General features: G+C 38.7%; 1 long non-coding RNA gene across 1 annotated transcript; it reads right to left on the bottom strand.

Moving 5' to 3' along the window:
* Positions 1-542: 542 nt before the first annotated feature.
* Positions 543-23628, bottom strand: LOC124281052. The gene is made up of 3 exons (XR_006899836.1): positions 23617-23628; positions 15661-15664; positions 543-695 (listed from the first exon to the last, which is right to left on the bottom strand). It is a non-coding gene; the product is annotated as an uncharacterized LOC124281052 (long non-coding RNA).

The following is a 23628-nucleotide window of genomic DNA, read 5'->3' as shown; positions in this document are numbered from 1 at the left end:
GTGCACCCGTAACCCGCCAAAAACATTCATTGATGAACTCAATAAAACATTTATAGATTCACATGGAATAATGAAAAGGATAAGAAAAAAACAAATATCAGTAAAGCGTATGAGGAAGGAGGCCTCAGAATGATTGACATTGAACTGAGCATGATATAATTTGGAATTGTGTATTCAGATATTACAGGAAATGTACACATGATTGTAAGCTGTTAGACATTCAGTACAAATTTATTTGCAGAATAATATATACAAAGAAATTAACTATTGAGGATGAAGGCAGTTGAAAAACACCTCATAAGACATACCGTATGTATTTTCTGATTGTGATATAGTTAAAAACTTTTGGCATAATATAGAACATTTTCTAAATACCCATCTCCAATATAATGTCACATTTACAAAATTCATTATCATGTTTGGAGTGTGCTCAAAGAATAAAATACTAAATTATATTATACTCCTAGCCAAAAGATTAATTCAAGCATTAAACAACATACACTTACTTTTGAGGGATTTCTGAAGTTATATATATATACAACTGCAAGATATATAGCAAGGAAAATTAATAGCTTAGATCCCTTTTTAAGGAAGTGGAAACATTATCTGCCTTGTGATGTACTGAGCATCGAAGTGCTCTTAAAGTATCAATTGATATTTCCAGTCTCCACTCACTACAATCACTACTATTAAACCTTATTCCTTCAATCGTATCTACCCTCTACAGAAAATGAAACAATATTTTATGTATATATTTCTGTTATAACCCCACAGAACCTCAGTGATGTCATATATATTGCCTTCTATGTCATATGTAATTTATCTGTGAATTGGAATAGAATTAAAAAACCCAAACAAAATCAGCATTCCTTTCAATATTTTTTCAAACTGTCGTCATTTCAATGGAAGATGGAATGTCTCCCTTTTATCCAAGAAATGACCTCTCATTTTTGGAAGTTATAAGTCAATTTAATTTTGAAAACCCTTTCCTTTGAACCCCTATTTTCAACCAGTCGGGACTATGACTATTCCAATGTTGAACTTTAGTAACACGTATCATATTTACATCGACCTTTTGCGTCTTCTCAGCATGTTCTTTGTACCAATGCTTGTTTTTATTTTCAAAAGAGTACAATTAATAGCGAAACAGGCATTCGTAATCACACTCATAATAGTAACTTCTAATAATATTTGCCTTTGCCCTCCTCTGATAGTATACACAGTCAGATAAAAAGGCCAAATTCAATACTCCATATATGTTATGAATCATGTGAAAGCAGCATGTGTTTTCTCCTTTGTTACGTCGGATACATTTTCCCCGGGGAACAGACATGGTGCATGTAAACGCATTTTCACAACTAACTCTTATAGGGATCATATCGGTTGTACCAGAAAACAAGTGATGACCATTGGCAGATTGCATTTATTCCTAACTGCTGATCACAGTTAAGTTAATGGTAATATCTCAATACACTGAATATACATTTCTCACACTACAGTATACTCTTTAAAGGTAGGGGAACATTATTTTGTAATTTACAATTGGAAACGTTGGGAGATCTATCGGTGTCAGTCAATGTTGATATGATAATAATGAATGTTTTCAGAGTGCATCGCCACTTGCACTTCCTTATGACCATAGTTACTTGTACAGTAATCGCTCTGGAAAGATGACTTGTGTATGACGTGAAATTCCATGTGTACGTTTTTCATTTTCAAACAAACAAAAGCGGCTAGAAATAAACCCCAACAACTGTGTGATGCAAGATGATTGTCAAACAAACAAAAGCGGCTAGAAATAAACCCCAACAACTGTGTGATGCAAGATGATTGTGAAAAAATAATGGTCTACATTGAATTATCGTCCTTCTTGAAAACCGTCAAAATCAAGAATGACATCCCATGCACGTGAGGTGAGGTGAAATTGGGATTATCGTCGTGCTTGAGAATATTTCGCTCATATGACGACGTGCATGCGTGTGTATGTGTATGTGCGGGTGCTTGTACTAGACTGAAGCTGGTTTTATAGTGCTAGCCCACTGAGATACCATGCCGCAGTGAAGCATGAATACCCCACTCAGACACATTATCCTGACTCCGAGCCGACAAGTCCTTGTTGTACCCATTAATGCCGAGCGCCAGGCAGGGACCAACAAGTACCATATTTTAACGTCTTTTAGTATGACGCGGTCGGGGACCTACCGCTCTCCAGGCGGACGCTCTAACCACTACACCACGGAGGCGGTTCCCATGCACGTGTATGGGGCTACTGCGTTGTGCACGCATCCTGTGCGTTGTGTTTAGGAGTGGTGATAAAGATAAATGGTGGTGCGTTCATAAAATGTCTGTCTTTGAAACGTTTGTTAACGCTACTTCCTACACACATAAAAAGTTCAGGTTCCCCTACTTTTTATAATGATTATATAACAGCAAATATCAATTAGCCAAGTCAACAAAAATATGTGATGTTCTCAATACACATGCCTATGAAGCTGGTGTTTCATGTTGAGGAAAACACAAGGTGAAGGTGAACTGAAATAGAATGTTATACGTATCCACTGAATATAGAATTAAAAACATCTGAAGAAAAAACAAATAAAGATAATATACTTGGGCTGTTCGATAGTTGATGTATTTCCCTTGTCAGACCGAGTCATTCTGCAGTACTTCCATTGGTTGGAACACACCAGAGTCAGCTTCTGCAGGCTGTGATCTATCCCAGTAATCATTGGGTTCGAAAGATTTCTTCAGTTTCTGCAATGTTTTAATGTGATAAAAACATGTTGATATTAATCAAACAGATCGTGTGATACGTTACAAACACAGGATCCCTCAGGAAGGTACATATGATGGGAAAGTTATTTTCATGCTTCGTGTCATGACATGTTCATGTGACAGGTGCCCCAAACACTCCAGCAGCTGGGTCCAGTAAGTTTCTTGTGGTTAGATATTTAGCATAATATGGTATTATTCACAAAGAGGAAACATCTGGTACTTTAAGGATTCTTTCTGAAAAGAAAGGTAAATATTTTGAGTGTTTTTCTTGTGACCTGCAAGTCCCACCATTGTCGTAATGTTAGCATACTGTCACAGTCCAACTGCTCCAGGTAAAACAAAAGTACAAGCCAGAACAGATACCAAGCAGATTAAGATAACTTCAGTCTTTTAGTTGTGTTTACCTCTTTCAATGTTGCCCCTGGAGTGTTGTAAACGGTCCAGATGAAAACAATCGGAAACGGCAGGAGTGATGAAAACGATATGAGCCACCCAAGAGCTGTTGCCCAGGTAGGGTAGATGTAGTCCCCGTACTTCGGGGGTCGGTAGGAGTAGAAGGAGTAGCAGCAGATCACCTAGTATAACAGTTGAAACATAATACACACTCATGATTTTCACCTCGGACTACAAAACTGATGATCATGTGATGATCTCCATATATTTCGCTTTCGTTCAACTTTATCATAAACTATTCGCGCAAGTATCGCTGGGAAACCATGTAAATCTTTATCATGCACAAGTGAAGCACTGTTTAGAACTGGTTCCCAGCAGCGATATATATGTCAAAGTGGCATAAAATAGACCACATGTCATCCATCATGAACTGACGGAGTGATTCATCGTTCATAACATGCCAGTCACTAATTTGTCTGAATTCTCCTATAATCTGTCGTCATAGAGCTGAAATAAGACATATACCCATATGGATAGGGAGAAGGACAATATGACCAAACAGTTCGCCAATATTTCATATTGTCACCAGATTTTTTGGTTAGTTTTCCACAAATGTTCGGTTAAGGCTCTATTTTTGGAAACATTTGGCTTGTCCCTGGTTCAAACTAAACAATCCACATGATACTGCTGTAATATTGTTGACTGCAGCTTTTTACGCCATTCAAATTTCAGTTTAGTCGAGCAGGGGTATAGCTGTCATGGTTAATATAAAGAGATTCAGCTACAAAAGAGTTTTGTAGGATGCGCAACAATTTCTCAGGTGTGTGGTAGTATAAAACCTTTTCCAGTCAGGAATTACTTACAAATAGAAACAAAGTGCACACAAACTTGAAACTTATGACCATGACCCGAGGTATCGTCTTTCCCCACATCGAACGGATGTCCTCCTGAAGCCTCTTTGTTCCTGCAAGGGAAAATCATCATGAGAAACTTTTCACATATATTACAGCAATCATGCCTCTTTTGCAAAACCAATAAAGGGAATGGAATGAACACAATAAAAGAGTATTGATAGATCTTGGAACTTTTCATGTTCAGCTTTGCAAAAATACGTTCCTGAAAGGACTGAAGAACACAAATGAAGGGTTATGAGAAAACATGTGAACCACAGGCCCTCGTGTCTTTGCAATGATAAAAGAATAAATCGATTAAAACTTAATGGAAACATAATCATGGCATCTATGTATGGCCGTCTATTTCCCGATACCAGTGGCTTTCCGCTCGGTAGCGTGATACAACAGTGGGAAATACCTCCGTCTTCGAAGCTTCGTATGAAAAACATGTGAGGCGATTCGTTTTATGGGGATATCGTTTGAAAGCTCTGAACATGATCAATATCACTGTACCCTTGCCAAGAATATTTTCACAGTTGTAAGAAGCGATTCTATTGGATAAAGACTGGTTTCTAATGACGCAATTCTGTCACAGTCTGCTAAAAGGATCGTGATTGGTCAAAATCACACATATGACCTAAGGCAGCCAATCATACTTACCGACCTACGGTGTCTAGGGACTCGTGACGTCTTGGCCAGTTTTCCGGCCTACGATGTTGAATGGGTTAAGCAGAAAATTGTACTAGCCCGGCGGACCAGTACTGTTAGATGTTTTGGTAGTCCTCCGGGAGATTTACTAGCCTCGGGCTAACGGACTAGCATAGATTTCGAACCCCGTGGATGATTGGCCTAGCATGACACCTACCACTCCTTTATTGTTTTTTGTGCAAGTCGATTGAAAACTGGTTTTGACTCTCAACTAAACACAAATGGATACCGATATATCCGCACAAAACTGGGGTGTGGTCGAAACAAACCCTCTGATTGGTCAACGCTTGTAAATCTGCACATTCTTTATAAATTCGCGGGAATTTTTACTTTCATCGACTGCTTGATTGGAAATGTAAGATTTTTTCCCCCAGCAATGGCACACACCTTTAGTCCGGATATATCGGCAAAGCAGGCGGCTGTGGGTGCACCGAAGTGTCCGGCCTTGTCATGATGTATTGTACTGTGAAGCATTTTGAATCGGGGGTCATCTCAAATTTGTATATATATATATATTTTAAAATCTTTAATCCTCGCAAAGACACGAAGGCCTGTGGGACTTCCTCGTTGATAACATCTGCTTAAGATGCGGGGGTAAAACATTTAGACAAGAAGTAGGCAACAAGGAAGTTTAGTCAAGACGTTCCCATTTACCTTCAGGCATATCGATGATCTAATATTCTTCCATGAACATCCAGGAACTACATGGTGAAAGTGAGAGTCTTACATGTATTTCATATTTAGATGTGTGAGTTCAGTGTGACATAAACCTTTCCACAAAGCTGTATGATAAAAGGGATGATGTCATCTTTCCGATAGTCAACCTTTTCTTTACATTGAGCAATATTCCAACAGCTCCAGATTTTGATGGTTACATTTCGCGATCGAGCAAGCTCTTTTTATCAAGATTTCAAATGGTGCCGACTCTTGCTCAGAAGTTGTCCGATCAAGATTACAACACGAAAGGCCTCAGTAAAACCGACAAAGCTTTATTGTAGACATGTGGAGATAATTTCAAAATTTGACACAGTAGTGACGAAACTGATGTCCGATGAACTACTCAATATTGACTTGTTAGCATCCATATATGCCAATTAAAGGAACCTAAAGTGGTTTGACGTTTTTTAAGGGTGCCAATAATGATGCATTCTTACCATAACACCAACCCACACCAATGCACTCAAGGACGCCAAACACGGCCGTCGATGGGAAGTAGGCATACCAGTCCACAAGCGTCACAACGTATATTCCACCCTAAAACATGTAGATTGCTCAAAGTTATGGTATAATGAGATGTGTATTTTTAAGATTCACAAAGCTGATTTGTCATTTGAAATGTTCTAACGTCAAATAGGGGAGATGAGGTAGCCTAGTGGTTAAAACGTTCGCTCGTCACGCTGAAGACCTGGGTTCGATTCTTTACATTTGTACAATGTGTGAGCCCATTTCTGGTGTCTCCCAGCGTGATATTGCTGGAACATTGCTAAAAGCTTCGTAAAACTCACTCTATGGTCATACTGTTGCATTGGGAGCAATACCATTTCACGTCATATGTTGACAAGCTTGTGTTGAAGTAAATAATGAAGTGACCATACTAAGTTTTGGTACTGTGTAAGGATAAAATATCTATCCATTTTTCGGATTCGTCTTCAATGCACTCATCAGACTGAAAATATGATTTCCCCACATGGGCACATTATAAAGCTCATTTCTTTTGCCACCCGCCGTGATGTTGCTGGAGTATTGCAAAAACCATGAACCTCGTAAAACCATACTCACTATATCTTTTTTTGTTTTCAAGACAGGTGGGCTACTCCATTTTGGTTGAAGGTCAGCTTCACAGAGTTACAGGTGTTACAGTGAATGGACAGACGATTTGTAACTGGCTACACAGGTTGAACATTATGCCCGACGTGAAGGCGTTATCTCACGAATGACGGACTGTCACATTACTGCAAAACCTCCCTGATTTCGGGACCAGTCGCCGTCGGGCAAACGTTATATTTTCGGACGAACTGGACTTTCTCAAAAGGTGGAACATTGTGTAGCGTAGACGGAATGACGTTTTCATGGCGTTAACATTATATAGAGCCATCACCGTCAACAACCACCGACCACTGTCGAAGAACTGCAGGAATAATGGGATGGCATGAATCAAGGTAACACTGAAGGCAGGATTAGCAGTATCCCTACTTGAATCTGTGATTGTCTTTGAGGATGGGCTCGCATTCACTCGATATTAATGAGGTGAGGTGAGGTGAAATGGGGTTTAATGTCGTCCATATAAATATTTTGCTCATATGACGACGTGCATGCAAGTGTATGTGTGGCTGCTTGTACTAGCCCAGACTTAAGCTGGTTTCATAGTGCTAGCTCACTGAAATACCATGCCGCAGTTAAGTATGAATACCCCACTCAGACACAATATACTGACTCCGAGCCGACCAGTCCTTTTTACCCGTTAATGTTACCCGGCAGGGACCAACAAGTACCATATTGGTATGACGCGGCTAGGAATCGAACCCGCGACCTTCCGCTCTCCGGACGGATGCTATAACCACTACACCATGGAGGTGGTCAATATTAATAAGATTTAACCTGGAAAATGCCATGATGGTCAGTAGGGCCCTTTTGGATAATCATCTAACTAAATCAATGGTCCCTGGTGCGCTGTTAAATTGCTTATCATTTTTTTGTCAAATATCCCCTACTTATGTCAATCACATTTATACCAACCAGTTCACTGTTACCTGTGAAATATATATCAAACCAATCGGGAACAGACTGAGGAGCACAGCACCGATGATGAGCCAACGTCGTTTCTTCGACCGCGGAAACATGTCCTCCAAGGCAGCGACGACAATTTCAACACCCGGTGCCTGCACAGATGCACATTCATAATCGATTAGAGTGTGAAATTTATGAAGTGTTTGGTGGTGTTGAATCCTAGCGGTAAAAGTATTTGCTCATCACATTCCCCACATAGGTGCAATGAAGCTGTACATGTGATACTGTTGGAATATTAATGGCTAAACGATGGTCATTTTACGAACGCTTCCAAATGCTTTTCCTGGCGGTGTTCCAATCAAATTGGAAGTGTGTGAGTAAGTGTGTTGGGTTCAACGCCATGATTGTTAATACTATATTTGATTTCTTTAGTGTCACGGTTTGTTTTGTAGGAAAACAGAACAGGCTTTAAAAGTGTACCACCTGTAAAGCATTGTAACATTGAACAGAAACGTATGAAAGTCTTAGTTTTCACATTTGTGTTTTGGAACGATTGTGAGGTCTTTACCGAAACTATGGAAATTGAAGGAGGTAAAAGCGCATGTATAACATATATGACATTTAAAAAAGACCCCAAACATGTCGTGATAACAATCACGTCATTCACATCATCATGTTGGATAATGGCCACATGGGTATAATGATGAGATTCAGGGTATTATAATTGATCCCATTTACTTTATTTATCTTTTTTTTTTCCCATTTCAATTCACAATAAATTACATATGGCATTAAAGGCAATATATATGACATCATTGAGTGACTGAGTGAGTGAGTTTTGTTTTACGTCACACTCAGTGACATTCCAGCTATACTGTGGCGGTTTGTAAATAATCGAATTTGGACCAGACAAGCCAGTGATCAACAGCATGAGCATCAATCTCCGCAATTTGGATACGATTACAAGGGTCAAACTCTTACGACAAGCATGGGTTGATGAAGATTCTAACCCGGATCTTCACGGGTGACACCATTGAGGTTTTGTAGGGTTATAACAGAAATAGATTCAAAATATAATATAAGAAGGACACATTTACTTAGCTGTACATATTGTTAGTTGTAAATATGTCTTTGAATAACTTAAGAAATCTTTCAAACATATATGAATTTAGCTGGAAATATAATATGATTTACTATTTTATTGTTTGACCATACTCAAAACATGATAATGAATTTTGTAAATGTAACATAACATTGGAGATTGGTATTTGCCAAAAGCATTTAGCTTAATCACAGTAAAACATACATGCGGTATGTCTTCTGAGGTATTTTTAAAAAAATACATGTTTCATCTTCAATAAGTTCTTTCTTTGTACATATTATTCTGTTAATAAATCTGTACTGAAATTCTGAATACATCATTTCAAATTATATCATGCTCAAAGACTCTAGTACCTTACGGGTGTTGTTGTTCGTAATCAATTTATCATAGAATATGATCAATGTCAATGTCAATTTATCATATTAACATTTGAGATCATATCTTGGTAAACACTATTGAATTCTGTTTCCTAAGCGATGTCTACCGTTCATTGGAATGTTATTTAACAAATGTTGGTAATCATTGTCTAAAGATATATTTCTACTTGTCATTGAGCCTAACCTGATAGCTTTTGTCTTGTTTATGTTCATTTTAAGTTCTGACACTTGATAAAATTTGTTCAGTCTTTCGATTGCAGCATTGAGGCTTGTTTCAGATCTATCGAGATATAGCTGTGAATCGTCAGCATATTGTCCACGTTTTTTGTGTCCTATGTCATTAAATGTTATACTCTTTATATCAGGGTTATGATATAGCTATGTATCGTCAGCATGTTGTCCAAGTGTCTGTTCTATATCATTAAATGTTATACTCTTTATATCAGGGTTTGACTTTATCATAATTCCTAACATTTCAACTGAAAGGATAAATAAATTAGGTGAGACTGGATGTCTCTGTCTACAATCCCCGTTCCTGATAGAAAAAGGAAGAAATGTGCCCATTTTGTATCATTGCTGCTGTATCATAAATGCTTCAAGGCTTTTTCAAAACCAAGTAGCCATCAATTCCTGTGCTTTTATCATTCTTCATGGAAACAACAGTTTTATTAATTTCTTCTTTTTCCAAATCCTCAAATTCTTTCTTAGATATCTTTTGAATAATAATAGTACTTAAATCTATATCATATATACAGATTATTGTAAATTGTTTCAGTTCATTTAAAATACCACAACCATCTGTTATCAGATCGCCGTTATCTTTCATAACACTACTTATAAGCTTACTAGTAAAATTCCTGTTTCCCAGGTGACAACAATAGCGGGTAGGTTTTTCAGCTTCTTAATACCATTTAGTTCTGTTTTAGTTTGTTTTTATCCTATTGATTGATTCTGAGAGAATTGGAAACTTCATCATCACCATAGAATCAATAGTCAAGGACATCAAGATCACAAAGGTCATCACAGACCACAGCTGTGGCAGAGGGAGAGCGGAAATGACCTCGGGGTAGACGATTAAAGCAAGGTCCTGTAACACAACAGACAAAATAACATATCCGGAACAGTTCTTGTATTTGAATTGTGAGACAGACTGGTCAACACCTTTTTGTTAACGCATGTGCCAAGAAAAACAGGTATGATTTCAGTGACAAACGTGAACTATTGGGTGTACCAGGGAGCCCTAAAGCGAAACGTTCAAACAAACGGTCATCCGTTCTTTGAGTGACGTGAAATACACTACTACTACACGCAGCATCTATGACAGCAGTTGTGACGTCTGAAAGATGTTTTTATATGGTAACAGGTAGAGCGAAACGATTCGCAGAATCAATGTCGCATTAGAAAGAAACGAGTGAGTGAGTGAGTTATTTTTTAACGTCACATCCTCAATATCTCAGCCATATCGTGATGGAAACAATTTATAAAATACAAAATAAAAACATTTTGAATTTAAAACCTGTTGACGACGGACAGTAAAAATACTAGAGTATCACATATAGAAATATAAAAGTAGCACTGTCTGTACAAACCTACTTGTGTATGAAGATACTTTATAAAATATTCTAAATATTTAATGAAATTAGTTTAAATTTATGTTCGTCTGAATTGACAGTAAATGAGTACCGATGCTCAGATGATATCGATTTTATACTACTACTACAACACGCTGCATCTATGACAACATTTGTGGCGCCTAAAAGATTATTTTACATGGTAACAAGTGGGTGAGTTAAAATTTATCGTCACATCTGCAATATTTCAGCCATATCGTGTCAAAACAATTAAGTTAAGACATAGTAATTAATGGTAAACTGTAAAAACCTGTCAACGAAGGACAGGAAAATAACCAGATTATCACAGATTCGAATTTAAAACTAGTAATTAAATCTAAAACAGGGTAACTATAGATGACAATACAAGTTAAAAACAGGCTATATATTGCCAACAACTGAAGATAGATCACCATACTAGGGACCATGGTGACTTACAGTACATTTGCTTCCCGCATGGACCGTAGCTGGATTTACATCATCCCTTCAGCTATAAGCAATTTTATATGAGCTAGCCACAAAGTAAAAGAACATATATTCTACGATTAAAAAGGTAGTAAGTTTCAATTGACTTTGAATGTTTTGGGACTTACGTACCCTACATGGTAACAAGTAGAGCGAAACGATTCACAGAATCAATGTCAATTCACTGTCATCTAAATGTGTTTCTTTGTACAAGAAAAATGGTCATAAAGTTAGTCGGGTTGTTTTTCGCGTTCTGGTACATTCTGTAGCCTCATCGCACCTTACAAACAATGATGATACATTCCCATGGCAACAGATTATTGAATTATGAAAGGAATAATTTGTTGATAGCATTTGTGTGATTGGGGTGGTGCTATCAAACTGTAAAACGTCAGTTGTACAGATTTGGATCACTTAGTAAACTGTAACAGTTTTTCAGGTATCAATATGTTACTCACCAGAGGATTGGAACGCTTCAACAGTCACTCCACGTTGGAAGGCCACGTGACCAACGATACAGAAGAAAGCGAAGCCGAAGAAAACGTTGCTGAGTGTATCAATTAGGCAAATTTTTATTGCATCCCTTTAAGAAAAACATAAACATCATGCTGTAATACTGTTGAATGTCTGAATGTTAAAGCTTTCAGGTATTTGAATATATGCATTTACGTGAATATCGAACCAACCATTAGTTTTTGCCTGTGTAGGGAAGTAAATGTGTCCTTCTCATATGTTGGTTCACATATACTTCGTTCTAGAGTTTGATATTGGTCAGTCACAAATAATTTAGAAATTACCATGTATTGATGCAACAACTAAAGCATTTCTGTAACACCAGTACGACCTAGAATATACCTGAAGCAGTTGTTATCCTTTCTGTTGTGTGAAGACATAGTGATGATGCACCCCATGGCAATACCCAACGAAAGCAGGGCGTAACTGCATGAATGAATCCACACCTTAAAGCCATGGAATCATGTTATGTGTATACATCGCTAATCAGCATCCTAAAATGTAACATAATCTTTGAAGATTGCATTTACGTACATCTCAAGGTGTATAATAATAGTCTTGACATGAAACCATTCTTATGAAACATTCAGTGAAAAGATATTCCTGTAATATGTGGCTGTGTTTATGCCACTTTTGAATATTTCACAATGGTAACCTCAAACCCGTCTAATCCTTCATCCCTGGAGACTATGAATGCTACACACCTACAATTGAGCATACTAAAAGCTAAATTGCATTGTTATTATAGTCGCTGTGATAAATACGAACCAATAATAACACAGAAGGGTGAAAGAAAACCTGTAATTTCAAAAGTCACATTTGCGTAAACAGATTTGTGCTCACTTTAGGGTCTGCAAGCTTGTCAAACTTAGGGTAGATGTAGTAGTATATTCCTTCTACTGAACCCGGAAGTAGACAGCCCCGGATGAGGAAAACCAAGATGAGGATGTAGGGGAGGATTACAGTGATGTAGACAAGCTGGTGGAATAATAATTATTCAGTGACTGAGGGAATAATTTGTTTCGGTTAGGTTAACAAGTCAATATAATGACTGAAATATGTGATCTAATAGTTTTCATGAAAACTAAAGATTTCTCCGTAAATGTAAGAAATCGAATGCATCATTTGCATTATCTATAACTTCTTAAAAGAGACAAAACAGTATAACAGTAACTCTTTATAATATGTTTTTGGCCCCAAACAGTATGCCTTGAATTGTGTAAATTACCTTCCCTGATACTTTGATTCCTTGAAATATCCAAAGGAATAAGATCATTGTGGTGGCGGCCAGACACCCAACAAGATGCCATCTTAGACCTCCAAGGTTGTCCAGCCCATCACTCTCTCCCAGCATCCGGAATCTGTGGAGGTGAACAACCTTGTGTGAGTAGGCTACATCAGGGACGAGAGTGAGTGAAGTGGGCGTCATGCAAGCAATATGTAAGTCAGAAGAAAGACGTCAGCAGAAACAGGCGCAGGCCTTGAAAACGTACCATGAAGTGAGCTAAGAAACCAATAATGATGATGATGTTAATGTTTCTTGAACTAAGTTAATGGAATCTATTTTATGTCCTTAAGAACAATCTTACATTAGAGAGAAAGAAAGTATACGCCTTATAATAATGCTTGTAGACATTAATATGTATTCGTAAACCAACTTCCAGAATTCTTCAGCTGCTGTCATCCTTCCGGCTGTTTCATTCAAGGGATGTCCAGCGTCTGTTAGCGTTGTGTTAGACGTTGCGTCGTCAGATACATATGTAGCGTTTTTGTTCCATATGCATGCTGGGGTGTTCCACGCGTTGCCGCAGTGATCCCAGGGCAGGGTGTGGAAGAACGAGTAGTAGAAGTAGTACAAAAACCATGCGAATTGGACGGTGCAATAGCTGACATATATCCATGTAACGACAACGGTACCGACTCCTATACCTGAAATATTTGGGAAAATAGGAATAGGTGTCGAAGCGCGTCATTCTGCTTTCCGAAACATGGTCTGAATATCCTTTTTGAGAAGTTCATTGATACATTACGACCATCTGGTGTGGTGGTGACAAAGCAAAGCTTACAACCAGCGCCTACCCGTGAATGAAATCCACGTTCACCGGTTTAACTGATGGATGCATAGCGTTTGGGTAGGTTTCCCTATGAAACTATTTCAATTTCGACTGCCGAATATGCATTGTTGCTCTGAATTGGCTCTGTATAGTTGTTATATGCCATTGCTACAATGTCGAAATATGTCATGCTCTTTAAGTTTAGGTATTTGTCCGTTTGACACTTGGCTGTATTTCAGTTGTTACCTTTGAGAGCAGGACACATATTCCAAACTTTTATAGGTCCACTCTGAGAGAACTGTCCGATTGTCATCTCCAGAAACACACAGGGGATGGTTCCAATTATGATGAAAAACGTGACCAGTATCAGGAATGCTCCTTGTCAACAAACATAAATACCTCAGTATTTCCAAGACTGACATTGAATATTTCCAAAGCTAAAAAAATATATCCCCATGGTATAAATCAATAACATCAGTTCTAACCTGCGTGGCATTTTTAACCTGCGCCTTGCAACGGAAGGCAGCCAAACAACATAAGCAGAAAAACTGAGTACCATATTCGGTTATAGGTACAGACTTTTGAATTATTGTGTCATCCATCCACAGACTATGACTTACCTTTCATTGCATGCCATGGATTCCAACGCAAAATTGAGTCCTCATCATAACCGTGATATATAAAAAAAACTACCCCCAATCCTTAAGCTTAAAAGACTTAGAGTTAAAGAAGTGTAGAACTTCTAAAGGTCCCGAGACGCAGACATGGATATTATGTGAGTTAGGCTTACCTCCCCATTGCGCATGCAATAGAAAGGGAACCTGATGAATGCTCCCGACCCAACACAGTATCCCACAAGGGTGATGATGTAGTCCAGTTGACTGCGCCATTGTTCATGAGACATGGTTCCATCCAAACTATAACACAATTTACATTAACACTGAGGATCTAAATATAGAACGTCAGCGCAAAAGAATGGTGAAATATCAGTCTATTTAAGATACATGGCAGCTGGTCTGTTCATTATTGCGACTGGTGATATTTGGTTTTGCCAACGGTCATGCTATATATTTTTCCTAATCAATGTATGTTGTGTGCTGGTTTACACCATAAAACGGTAAACCACAGGATGAACACGATTTCAAACTTTAACACGGCAAACGGCTGGGTTCATTAAAAAGCCTGGTTGATTACTTTTACAAAAGCAGAAGTTATAGAAGAGCGTTAATACTGTTGTGTTTAATCCTATTAATCTTGTTCATTAAGTGGAGATTGCAAGGCGATATACATGTTTTGGAAGGTCATAGTGTGTTCTATGTTTTCCCGGGCAACAAAAGAGACTTGTGTGTTAAAATACGCAACGTTTGCTATGAACCAACTTTTCGCGCTTATTCCTTGTACTCCTGTTTGTCAGAAATTTTAAAGTATATCACCTGATAATATACAATAACAACATCATTAACATAAATGGTATAGAACAGTAAATGTTTGGTAAAAAATCTGCCAAAAGCTTTTACGCAAGGAAGTATTTGAGAGAATTAATATTACTTTGGAGATCGTCAAAGTATTTGCTTGATTTTGTTTATAATTCGGACAAAGGCCGAAGCTCAAATTACTAGTATAAAACATTTGATTTGTCAACTCTGTAGACGGCTGTCCCTGATGACAAATTAAGGGACACACTTCATTCAGGGAGTTTTTGTCACGAAACGAGGTAGCCATCGATGAAGTTGAATATATATTTTCAGATAATCAGGACAGTTTGACAAGACTGAAAGCAAAGGCCATGTAAACAGAACAATCGATTTTCGAAATGCTTCCTCGATGGTACCATGTATGAAACTTTGAGAAACGACACTCAGACAAGAAGAACGGATTCCCATGGGTACCATTGTACTCCACATTTTTATTGTCTGTTCCTCAATGCTCTGGTCGGACTAGCAATGTCCAATCAAGGTGGTTAGACCAAGAATTTTAACTTTAGCTTCAGGTACATAAACGATCAATTATATTTTGACAACCAATTCCCTTCTACGTTGTCACCTATCTGAACTAGAAAAAATGTAGACCAGTGAGACAACCTCATCTATTCAAAGTGAGGATGTATGCTTATGGAGTGCAACAATACTCACAGCAAGACTGTATGACACGAGGGGTGACTTCTACTTTGCAATAGTCAACTTTCCCTTAATGGAAGGGAAATGTGAGCGTATTTCACATAATTGTTATCTATGTCGAATCCCAAAACATTTGAAGTCACTTTAAGTGTACCAGGTTTTTAATCGTAGTATTGTTGTGTTTTAAATGTATGGCTTAATGTCAGTATCAGCGCCAATGGCTGAAGGGAGGGTATTTATAAATCCAGCTAGGGTCCATGCAGGTAGCAAAAGTAATGTAAGTCCCCATGGTCCCTAGTATGGTGATCTCCCTTCAGTTGTTGGCGATCTCTAGCCACTTTTTTATATTGTATTGTCCAAATAGTGCTATTTGTTTTAACTTCTACGCTAGTTTTACTTCAAATTGTGATATTCTAGTTGTTTTACTGTCCTTCGTCGGCAGGTTTTGATAATATCTATATATATTCTATTTCCATGTCAAATGTTCTCGTCACGATATGGCTGCAATATTGCCGATGTGACGTTAAATAATAACTCACTCACTCACTATCTATGTCGAAAACAAACATTTCACATGAAACTATTTTCAGATCATCTTTGTTTTGTATTACAAAAAAACTGTCCAGGTGTGGTTTCGTTTGGTTGCTGTTTAACGCCGCATTGTGCAATATTCGAGCTATTTCAAATGTACAATGTGTAAATAATTGCGTCTGGACCAGACAATCCAGTGATCAACATCATGCGCATCGTATCGATACGATGACGTGTCAATCTGACCACTCGATCCCGTTAGTCGCCTCTTGAGACAAATATGGGTCGCTGAAGATCAATCCTGACCCGGATCTTCGCGGGTCTCCTGGTGTGATATATGTGTGTAATATTCAGCCCAACAACACAACGTTGTGAGAAATAGGAGTTGAAATCCTCTATTGACTTGAAATGTCACTCCGTCATGTAAGTGAGCTTGCCCTTAAAATCGTTCACATAACATAAGCTATTTAGCATATATTTTTATGTTCAGTTGAGAGAAGACGCCCTGATGAAAAGGCTCTAGTCGAGCAAGCAAACATTGTATTTGCAACCAGACACTACGCTTATAACCAGTTAATTCGTCTGCTATTGTATAAACAGAAAGCACATAAAGACTTGGCAAAAAAAGACCAAGTAAAGAGTATTTGAAGCGAGTGTGTAGCCAGGCAAATCATTAGAATCTGTAATAGCTGACGAAGCGTAATTGGCAAAATGACATGTGAACGCAAGCTGAATGGAAAAGATGGGCTTGATTGTCACTTGTTGAATAATAAGAAAGGTAAAATACATTATGGAGGACATTGTGACACGGTATTTCGTTATACCGAGTGCTTCCTTTAACTGCATTGCTCATCCCGAGGGAAGGGAATGCCATCTGCAACATATGAAGCACCCGAGAATGAAAGACAAATGGGGCGTCTTCATCTGTCGTAAAACTACAGTAGTTCTTTTATCATCTTCTTGCTTGTGTTCATGATTTCCCCCCAACTTATCCTTCCTACTCTGGTAACGTCTGGTCACCACTTAGCGATCTTTCAACATCCCCATTTCCGATCATAGTGATCTCTCTGATTGCTTGAGAAATAATATGTAATAATTTAATTGTTTATATGTTACGATGCCCTTGTTCTCTTCACACTGGAGGAGACCGCCTCCGTAGTGTAGTGGTTAGCGTCCGCCCGGAGAGCGGAAGGTCGCGGGTTCGATCCCCGACCGCGTCATACCAATAGACGTTAAAATATGGTACTTGTTGGTGTCTGCCTGGCGCTCGGCATTAATGGGTACAAAAAGGACTGGTCAGCTCGGAGTCAGTATAATGTGTCTGAGTGCGGTATTCATGCTTCACTGCTGCATGGTATCTCAGTGGGCTAGCACGGTTATGGCCCGGGAAAGCGAAATCTGGACCAAACCTCACATTACAAGAGTTACAATTTATGATACAGATCAACTTCCCTCAGGTAGTTCACTATGAGATGCCCGCTCTTTCATTTCACCAACTATAAATTGTTCCAATTTCTGAATAATTTCACCTGTTGTTCTGGTCTCTTCACCCGTTTGAATCCATTGAATCCACTGTATGGACGCAAAGCCTAGTCACTGCGAGCATTCATTAATGAAGCTACTTGATATTCACGAGGGTATGGTGCCAGATTCACTAAGATTTCACAGTTGTGCCATTTTTGCTTGCATAACTTCCCGTTTTTAGTTGCAATATCTCCTAATATGAGAGGACCTGAGGTTTTGACGCCCGGAATAGTTTTCAGTGTCACAGGGACATGCTCACCTCGTTCAGTTTGTTCAGTACAGACATTTTTTGAGTTTAGCAAAGCACGTGGTTTCAGCAGAAGTAGTTTTTCTTCGTTTGTAGGAAGAGAGAGTCACTATATTGTATGAAATAAGTCACTGTGCCATCAGAATCATTTCTGAATACAAATCCCCTTTAGCTTCCACCACGTTACGTGTTTATAGGACACGTTTAGTCAGGATCGGCTCAAACACGACAAGAAACCATTAGGGCTGATTCTCAACTGAGACAACTTCTCTATAGACCCATTGTAACATACAGGCTAAATGGATAACTGAAAGCACATAACTTCAGTGAAACATCTTTTTCATGAAGTGTGCGTGGAATGTATGAAGGTACCGTTCTCCAAGAAGGTCGACTCGTGAAGATCCGGGTTAGAATTGGTCTTCAACCCATGCTTTTCGTAAGAAGCGACTAACTAACGGGATCGGGTGGTCAGGCTGACATGTCATCATATTCCCATTGCGTCGATCGATGTCCATGATGATGATCACTGGATTGTCTGACCTTGCCCATGTTTGCTGATGACGTTGAGCAAGGCGTGTAATGGTGGTAAGATGACAGAGCTACCTCCTTGCAACATTCCAATGGCCATTCCCCTCTGCTCAGTCGTTACTCTAGGCATCGTTTGTGTGACGTGTACACCTTCTAGCCACAGGCCCTCGTGTCTTTGGGAGGATTAAAGTGTTAAAAAAATATATATAAATATTTGAGAAGACCCCCCACTCGAACTGCTTCACAGTACAATATATCAAAACGATGCCGGAAACTTTGGTACACCCCACTCGCCTGCTTTGCCGATCGCTATGCTACTCTCGCATGCAATCGATTACAACTTAATGTAAACATCGGGGACATCTCAAAACAATATTTTTAAAATCTTTAATCCTTTAATCTCTGAGGACACGAGGTCCTGCTCAACTGTTGTTTTCTTAAAACAAACCTTTATAAATGAAACCTCACAGTGAAATGCATGCTTTCCATCCAGAACCCTCAATGCACGTGCTAAAAGTATGGTTTGGCTGCACTGTGGTTGTGTTTGTGCGAATGTTTCGTATGGACGTCAAACTGCATGACATAATCTCATCGGGAATCATTGCATCACTTTACCATGAACGTTCCATAAATATGAAATATGAAAGATTTCATTTTTTCGAAACTTGCGTTTCTTTTGCTGTTAAGTATATTGTTTTATATGAAACTACAGGTATCATGAAAAACGTTCACTTCATTTCTTAACAGTCATGACACATACCTCGACAATGACTTATGTCAAATTCTGGGGAGCCTGTGACAAGTATCTTGTGACAGGACATAGCTCTTCTGGGCCATTTCAATACCCTGCCCTGATACGCTGCACCAAGAAGAATGTTACTCAGTTTAAGACATCCATATACCCGCGGTAATGTATATCTGCCAGGCTCACTCAAGCCAGAGAGCCGATGTGAATGTCATGGCGACCTGTCTCTTGAGTATTGTGAGGAGATATGAACTTGTATTGTATATTTGCATATCTGACAGTATCCGACTGCCTCTCTGAATACACGTGTACACAGATATAATCTTTTACATGCGCTCTATGTACTCACAGATCAACAGCAGTCAGAAAGACGTCCGCTGACATTGGCACAATTGTTATAAATATAAGAAAACATTGCATGAAACAAAATAAACAGACACAACAAAAGTTACCATGCATTGGGCTTTGATTCAGAGTTGTTGGTTTTATCATTCACTATAAGTATGAACGTTAAAGGTCTGAACCAGGCATAGTCATTTTTGTTCAATCTAAAAACAAATATAAGTGTCGATGATGCACTGAAGTCATCAACTGGGTAATACAATTTGCAGAGCAAAAACATGTTTTGATTACACTTGTATATGTTTTCTATCCAGCTTACTTGCCGAAAGTATGGTCTGTGGTGATGCACCTTCAGTTGTTGACAATCCATAGCCTGGTTTTATATTGTATGGTTTGATGATAACATGCTAGTTTTACTTTAATATCTGTGATACACTGGTAGTTTTACTGTTCTTCGTCAACAGGCTTTAAATTTGTAGTTTTATTATTCTCTAATACAATAATTACTTGTTCACGTCCCGATATGGCTGAAATATTGTCGATGTGACGATAAATATTTACTCAATCACTCACTACTTGCCGAAAGTGATCATGCTAAAAGACACATCATCTGTATATATCATTATAATCCTTAAATATTACCGTTGAATACAACACTGAAGAGAAATAGAAGCACGACATGTTGACAACAAAGTACAAACCCTCTTCGGTCGAACGGAGGACCACATTGTGCAGAATGGCAAGCCTGACACTGAGAAACATGAACATAGGTTTGAAGCTTAATACAATAGGGGGTTGATGCGCTACAGCCCGATATCAAATTAGCAAGATTAGACTCATAGTGACGAAAAACAATATTTACCAAAGCCATCTTTGACGATTTTTATGCCATTTCTGGATGCTATGACTGCTGATTTGGGATTCTATGACTGCCGTTTAGTATGCTCGGCGACCGTTCTCGAGCGCTTATGTAGCTGATACGCGAGGTTTGGAAGTTTATTTTCCTATTTTGGTGATTTCTGTTATGTTTTGGTGTATATGAGTTTAGTTTTGAGAATTTGTTCACCGTTTGTATGGTAGGCCTGTGTATGCTTCAAATGATTTTGTGCCAAATCAACCTAAATCCTGAAACCACATATTAGTATGTACATAATTATATTGTCATTCTACACTAAATCACTATTATAGTATACTCTGACACTTACATTGGAAAGAATTGCTCAATACTTACTAGTTTAATCAAAACTCATATTGGAGTAATTTTCTCTTTTCTCAGAGCTTCTATTCAGCGTGACTGCTCTCCAGCCTTTTTTATAAATTGTTTTGGGGCAAAAAGACATAAGTCAGGCCTGTTCAGAGGCAGAACACCCTAAGTCTGAGTTAGGTCTTTTTTCATAAATCATGTATATTCAACACGCTGTAATTCTGCAAATTATTAATGTCTCAACGTGACATTTCACCACAATGTAGATCTCATCATGACGGTTAGTGGGGTATTATTATGTCAAAACAACCTAAGTTTGAGTTAGGTCGTTCTGCTTCTGAACCCTTTCATTATATCACATAGTTGCTCAGTAATATTTATGATGCTACATACCACCACAATGACACGCTTAGGGTGCCAAAAAGACGTGCATCTGAGCTTATTCGAACAGTGTGATTTTACGGGGTTCTTCCTTACATACTGTTTTGATGCAAATTATTCATCCACTAGTTGTCAGTATATAATACTACTCGTAGTTGTTAAAGATATCCTGAATATGACCGATTGCCTTGGCATATTATATTCATGCCAATAATGGTTGTCATCCCCTTCCCCTACCCAACCCCACACACACCCAGCATCCACACCCCACACCCCTCTCCAATAAAAACATTGAAGGGGGTGACAACCAGTATTGGCATGAGTATATTGTATACAACACTGCCATGGCACAGACACATTCACTGCTTCAGTTCAAGTTGGGGAAAGCATAAACTATAATTATCATTTGATATTTACGAAAGAAAACATGAGGACTTTTTACTGGAAATAATTACGCTGTGTAAAGTTTTAAATAGGATAAGTAAATAGACTAATATATTTCATACATAAGGTATTGGAGTCAACAACAGGCTCATTTTACGATCGGAAATACTATTAGATATTTTTCCACAGTGGTTTAATACCAGGTACTTAATGTTGTGTTTGTTTTATCGTATCCCAATTGTGGCTACATGTATTATGTTTTGTTTCAGGTGAGATCAAAGACACATGGACAGTTGTGAAAGTCTTGAATGGCTGAATATTTTAAGGATTTATTTGAGACTGCTATACCGGCAGTTGTCGGAACAAAATGTTGGTTGAGGTTAATTTGAACACGATTCAATACACAATTGTCTAATGAAATAGGTAAGAAATACCTACCGTATGTGCGTGGCTTGTAAGCTACCGACTGGGGAATTTGAGAAGAAACAGCAGGTATTACATGTGTGTCTAGACTACAGCGAGACACGAGCGCCCAAGTGTAACGTTCAAATACAAACAAAACGCAGACTGAATTACTGAAAAAACACCCTTCAACGTCAGACATGTTTTCACACGTGATATGTTTTAGAATGGCTTTGTGTCTTATTTTGCCAGTGTTTACAATTCGATTTCACTTGAAATTATTACGATGCACAAAATATTATAATGTTTATTTTGCCCTAATTTTGTGTCCGTGTCCGTACTGTTATGATAGAATGTATCAAATGAAATGTTCTATTTACAATTTCATTTTCGTAGTAAAGTAAACATTCTAGAATTTGGGGGATTGGGAGTCCGATATGGAATTCGAACCCATAAAACTTAACTGATCCAAGTAGCCACCACACAGTCAGCGATCTGACCCACTCAGCCACGGTCCAAAACTACGGAGGTTTCGAGATGTCACACTTCTGCGCGGGGAGGCGCAAATAGGTTGTGCAACAAGCCGGAAGGTGGGGCTGTTTTAAGTGTCGCAGTGGCGGGTAATTCAAAATGTATCAATTCGATGCTGAAACCTGAATTAAGATCCTTTCTAATGACAAGGGGCATGGCTGTGTCGAAGTACACTTTGGCACAGCTCCGTGAGTTGGAGAGTAAGGCAGTTGAACTTGGTTTACCAGTGCTAACGACTCCCAATAATACGGTTTCATTGCTTTTTGAGAGATGTACGGTAGTTGTTGACAACGAAACAGTGACTTTTCCCGTGGTTGTGTCGACAAAACTGAAATCGTAGACTGATAACCTGCCATCGCTTCCCATTTTCTGTCACGCTGACAACCTAGTTTACTTGCTAGGGCATGGACGTTGGAGTAAAGAGAGACTCAAGGGGTTCAGGAAGGAGAAGGGATACCGATTGCACATCGATGGCCATGTCCTTGCAGTCAAGCTTCATATTCCAGCTGTATGGCGGCGGTCTGTAAATAGGCGAGTCTGGACAGACAATCCAGTGATCAACAGCAGTAGCATCGGTCTGCGCAATTGGGAACCGATGACATGTGTCAACCAAGTCAGCGAGCCTGACCACCCGATCCCATTAGTCGCCTCTTATGACAAGCATGGGTTACTGAAGGACAATATTCTAACCCGGACCTTCACGGGTCCTGTATAACGAGATATTACTGTTTCTAAATGTACTTTGTACATATTATATATACCTAGGGGATCATTAAGAGCGAATTTAAACAAATTGAATGAATCACTGCCTAGAACAAGCTTTGATCACATCAATCATAAACAAATCACTGATGGAATCAGAAGTCCCTGAATGTTTCAGGAGGGCCTTCAGACCATTGCTGAAGGAGGGGGGCTTGGACGTCTACAAAGAGGCAACGAAGAGTTACAGATCGGTGTCCAGATTCATGTCCAAAATCTTGGAGAAACTTGTTTCTTATCGTCTCCAAAGTAATCTTGCAACTCACAACCTCCATGATAACTAAATCACCTAACTGAATCGAACTCTCAACAGAGA

This window comes from Haliotis rubra, unplaced genomic scaffold (genome assembly GCF_003918875.1).
Source record: "Haliotis rubra isolate DU_JTF1 unplaced genomic scaffold, ASM391887v1 Scf108, whole genome shotgun sequence".
Lineage (NCBI taxonomy): Eukaryota > Metazoa > Mollusca > Gastropoda > Lepetellida > Haliotidae > Haliotis > Haliotis rubra.
This window is presented reverse-complemented; position numbering and strand designations above follow the sequence as displayed.